Source organism: Rosa chinensis, chromosome 2 (assembly GCF_002994745.2).
Source record: "Rosa chinensis cultivar Old Blush chromosome 2, RchiOBHm-V2, whole genome shotgun sequence".
Taxonomy (NCBI): Eukaryota; Viridiplantae; Streptophyta; class Magnoliopsida; order Rosales; family Rosaceae; genus Rosa; species Rosa chinensis.
In genome coordinates, this window is record NC_037089.1 from 49,393,082 (window position 1) to 49,399,081 (window position 6,000).

Here is a 6,000-nt window from a genome sequence, read left to right on the forward strand (position 1 = left end):
ATGGTATCAGAGCGGGTTACCCACGTGTGCATGCCTCATGGCCACACGGGCTCCATGTCACCCAAAGTTGTCCACGTACATGGCTTGAAAATTCACCACACGTGCGGGGGCATGTTGAGAATATATATATATACATCCCACATGGGAAAAATAGGACCCTGCCTATGAGTTTATAAGGGTTTGGGCCACTCCATCCATTGCCAATTGATTTTGGATGTGAACCCCAGATTACTTTATCATGATATGTTTTCTACAATGATTCATTGATGCCTTAGGTCGTGAGTTTGATATCAAGGATCTTAGTCCCCTGCATTACTTTCTTGGTTTACAGCTCACATCTCATTCCAATGGAATTCACCTAAATCAAGTCAAGTATGCACATGACATCCTAGTCAAGCATGACCTGTTACTCAGCCAACCCGTTAGCACACCTATGTCAACAAAATCTCTTCTCCGCACCAATGATGGCGTTTTACTTGACAATCCCACTATGTTCCGCAAGATGGTTGGATCCTTACAATATCTCACTGTAGATACCTCTACTAGCAAGGCTAGTTTGCTACCTCACCAAGCATAAACAACACCCTCATGGGATCCAACCGCTACTTGCATCTTGTGGCCTTATGTTCAAGCTATGCTACGGTATCCGGAAGTCACAAATCCGTCGCCGGGAAGCCACCTTTCCGGCCTTGCCAACATGCCCTCACAAATAGGCTTTCTAGACTAGAAATGGTGGTTGCTTGTCCCACATCGAAAACAATGTAAAGGAGAAGCATTCCTTCACCTATAAAAGGAATGCCTCCTCCCACTTAAACACAATCCCATTACATACTTTGTAATCCCCTTTTGGGCCGCAAGGCTCAACACATTAGTGTAACATTCAAGTGGACGTAGTTTCCCGCTAAGGCGGGAGACGAACCACTATACATCTCGTGTCACTCTCTCTCTCTCTCTAAAGATAACTAGAGATCCCACGGATCACTAACGTTAACATTGGCGCCGTCTGTGGGAAGCCAACACATTGGCTTCGTCACCTTCCATGAGCTAAGTCTGCTTAGCGGAGCTTGAAGAAATTTCTTCCTTCTTTGAGTTTATGTTTGAATTAATGCTTCTTGACGGCAACTTTTGCCAAAACATGATCAACATTACCTCAGCAGCGGTAAAACCAGAGCAGAAGTTTGCATCTTAAAAGGCTATTTGGCTATTCAACACCGGTCAACGCCCAGGGGATGGTCAACGCTGGCAGGAGCTGATCAAAACACCAACATATGGGACGTTCAAGGCTTGGTCAACGCCCATTGAGGCTGATCAATGGTGATCAACGTGCGGTCAACGCCAGACAAGCAAAGGTCAACGCTGCACTATTAAAAAAAAAGGAGCCTAATTGCTCTGGACACCCAGAAATCTTCTTTGGGCACCTAACAACAAGGCATGAAGATGACGATCTGCTCCGCTGAGCTCCTCCGCTGGTGGTAGCAGCAGGCATGCCAGCGCGCACTGATCAGGCACCAGAACTTCGACGGGCTGCCATAGTGGTGAACTAACTTGCCCACACCCCTTCGGATCATCCCTTGCTTTACCTCAATACATGCTTGCGGAGCTCATTCCTTGCTACCATGGATGATCAATCAACACAAGCTCAACTTTCTTTTTTGCTCCGTCAACCGCCGCTAGACCGTCCTCTCCACGCACCGCTGGCTCAAAACCACCGCGAACTCCGCTAGGCTACATGGCTGAACAAGCTCCTCCAAACGTTACACCTCCGCCTGACTGTTCACCGCTGAACTTCTCCGCCGTCGACCAAACCTCCATCAACGAGGTCCGGTAGCTGAGCTCCGCTCAGCCAGCCTTTTTCCTCCGCTGACAAGTTTTTTCCACTGGCACCATCATCGCCAAAACACAACGTACAACACCACCGCCAGCAAGCTTCGCTGCCATCACCAACCAAACCCCTCCGCCAACCACAACCAGGGGCTAAACCTCCGCTAGGCAAGACCAAAACTTCACTGGCACCGCCAGCCAAGCTTTCTCGGCCAATCATCTCCGCCGGTCAAAACTATCGCTAACAAAATTTTCTTCAGCAGACCGCCACAGCTAAAAAAAAAAAAAAATTTCTTCTGCTGAGCAAAACCCCTCCGCCGGCCAGAAACCTAGCTGTCCAAGAGCTCCGCTCCGATGGACAAGGGGTTCCGCCGTCCAAAAGCTCCGCTAGCCATTTGCGGGCCTCCGCTGAACGCTTCCGCTTACCATCGTCATGGCCTCCGCTGACCATCTCCGCTGATCTCGAGGTCACTGCTAGGCCTGCCATCCAGAGCCTCCGCTCAGCCCAGCTCCGGCGAGACTTTCTCCAAGCATCCTCCGTCAGACTTCACCACTGGGTGACCTTCGTTGGTGGTCTCCGCTGAGAAGTTTATCCGCTGAACGCAACTTCCAGCCAGCCAGCGGCTCCGCTCCGCCAGCCCCCCATAGCCTCCGCTAGCTTCCACCAGCGCCACTGCCAAGCAACGCAGAGTTGGTGTGCTTCAGCTAACTTTTGCATCATCCGCTACCCGCCACCAACGGCCAAAGCTCAGCTGAGTAGCACTCCCCGCTGGCAAATCTGCCATCTGCAATTGTAGCTGTCTCCGAGCTCTTGCTCCGAATATTGAGTTCTTCGACAATTCCGCTAGCAGCAGAAGCCAACGAGATAAGTCTCTTCTTTTATTTGATATGCACGACACGTGCCTACCACTTACCCATGATCAAAGTAGAAGTCAACATAAACATGGCTAAAATTCAATGTCTTGCTATCCTTGTCTTCTGTGCACACGTGCAGCACACTTATATATGCCTTGATATATTTAATTATTGTCATGCATGCATATATTTGTTAGCAAGTAACTTGACGCACCCTTATAACCACACATGTATACTCTGCTTTACCCGAAACTTTGAATCACTGGCATGTGTCCACTTACTATTATATCCTGCATATATAACTGGTACACATGCACATGTCGGCTACCACACCCATTCCATATACATTGTGCTACTATAATTTTACAATTATATTGTATCCTTATTTATATTTGGTCATTTCCCTTTCCAAATAATCAAATCAATCACACTACGTTCACTTGATTATGATTTCACTTAATAATCAAACTTGCATCTCACATGCTCATGAAACTCAAGCACTTCATGTCAGTTAGTACCACACATAAATTTGAAATAACATGATTCAAACATGTGTAAATGATCAAAGATGCTAATTATTTCCTTTATCTTATGCTAAGGAGACATAATCATCGATCACTTCTCCAATTACTGAAACCATCATCCTTCTATTAAGGAACTTCGCCGGAACAATGGAGCGTCGTGCTTGGACAACTCCAACATGATTTGGGTACTTATATCAATGCCAACTCTAACTCACTCCAAATCGGCATAAGATAAGTCACTATATCTTGTCTCTTCCGCTCTTGCAAATAGAGCCTTTGCCATGACTATACATGTCTCCATGACCCTTAAGCATGCCTACAAAATGTTATTAGCAACTTTACTACAAGTACATGCTACACACATACATGCTTAAATTCAATTACTTGTGACATTCATCTAGAAGCTTGTGACACTTACGACTTACTAAAACATGCTCGGATAAACGACTTGCTCGGGTTACGACTCGCTTGGGTATCAAGTATGGCCACGACTTGCACTTGGGCCACGCCTCGCATGCTCGCACAACGCCTACACACTCAACTACACCCAACTTGCTTGAACAACCCAACTTGCTCGATCATGTCCAACATGTTTTACTTAAGCCCCAAGTTCACAAACGCTTCATACGATGTCACCGGGACTACTCCCACAAAATTATATGGACACCCATTACATTTGCCACTATCTATTGTGCGTGTTATATGGCCATAAGATCCACATATACAACTACCAATATTTTACATGTTCATACACATTAATGGAATATTGAGTTCTTCTACCATTTGTTGTTAGCAACAAAACGAATTCTTTTCGCATTCCATTAATACGAGCGGTAACCAATACAACAAGAATTCTACATATGCGCGTTTTTGTCTCTTTATGTAGGTTAAATGAGTCCCTTCTTGCTTACGGAGCTCGGGGACTTGTAGGGATTAGGCGCCTCTCAGACATTGTTTATGCTTGATGACTTCATGATTATAACTCCCCAACCAAGAAGCTCCTCTTACCCGGGGACTTCGGGGACTTGTAGATACCTCTACTAGCAAGGCTAGTTTGCTACCTCACCAAGCATAAACAACAACCTCATGGGATCCAACCGCTACTTGCATCTTATAGCCCTATGTTCAAGCTACGCTACGGTATCCGGAAGTCACAAATCCGTCGCCGGGAAGCCACCTTTCCGGCCTTGCCAACATGCCCTCACAAATAGGCTTTCTAGACTAGAAATGGTGGTTGCTTGTCCCACATCGAAAACAATGTAAAGGAGAATCATTCCTTCACCTATAAATGGAATGCCTCCTCCCACTTAAACACAATCCCATTACATACTTTGTAATCCCCCTTTGGGCCGCAAGGCTCAACACATTAGTGTAACATTCAAGTGGACGTAGTTTCCCGCTAAGGCGGGAGACGAACCACTATACATCTCGTGTCACACTCTCTCTCTCTCTCTAAAGCTAACTAGAGATCCCACGGATCACTAATGTTAACACTCACCATTACTTGCCCTGACATAGCCTTTGCAGTCAATTCAATGTCTCAATTCATGAGCAAGCCCGTGTTCCACATCTTATTGCTGCCAAACGGATCCTTCGTTACATCAAAGGAACACTGGATCATGGTTTCTCTTTCAGTCCTCAATGACAATCTGTTCATCTCTAAACCTACTCGGATGCAGATTGGGCTGGATGTTCGAACTCACGTCGCTCCACCTCAGGCTACCTCATCTATCTTGGCAGCAACTTAATCTCATGGTGCTCCAAAAAGCAGCCTACCATTGCTTGTTCGAGTGCATAATCTGAATATCACTCCCTTGCTCATGCCAGTGCAGAAACCACCTAGTTAGGCTACTTATTATATGAACTTGGTGCCTATATTCAGTTCCCTATCTTGCTTTACTGTGACAACCTTAGTGCACCCTATAAGGCATCTAACCCAATTTTAGGCACCCAATTATGAATGGAGCCTCCCAACAACGACAATGCACCTACATCAATTGCATCTGAACGGACCAAAACAGCAGCACACTATGGGACCGATCCCTTCTCAGCCTCTTGTCCATCAAAACCCTGCCTGGATCCCGAATTGTCACTCATACCAAAACGCCCCAAAACCAAAGCCATGGTACACCCCAGCCTAATAAATCACCAAAAGTCGTATTTGTTGGAAGGTTTTGTCATCGAGTAATGAGCGGTTGGACAGCATGACAGGAGAAGCTCATACAACCAAGGCAGACACTGGAGGGGAGACGTTAAAGGCCTCTGAATACGACACCCATCAGCGGCAATGTAGGGTTTGGAAGGGTGGAAGGGCTCTCGCTCTCACCCATATTTTGCTAAAATCATTGAATTTTTTTATCTAAAGTGGCAATTGATTGATTATATATTAGTTTTTTTTAAATAATTTTATGCGGTAATCCTAATTAAAGATACAAATGAGTGACTTTATAATTTCTTCATTATTACCTCTTTAGCTTATACTCTTCTATACCTTTTAAGAATGTTAAGCATGACAGGACCCACATTGAATTTCATCCTGAAATCCGAAGTGACTCTACGAGGGTCACCTTAAGAGAAATTCTACCTTCATTATTACTTCTTCAGCTTGTACTCTCTTATAATCTTAGCTTTCTCATCTACCGTTTGTAAAATGAAAGTGTGAATATCTAAGCGTGAAAGATGTTTTTTTGTAATACTTAAACTAATTTTAATAAGAGATATCTTCACAAATGGTGTATGAAATATGGATGATTCTAAACTTTGGTGTATGAACTTTGGAAACTATCAGAATAGTGTATTA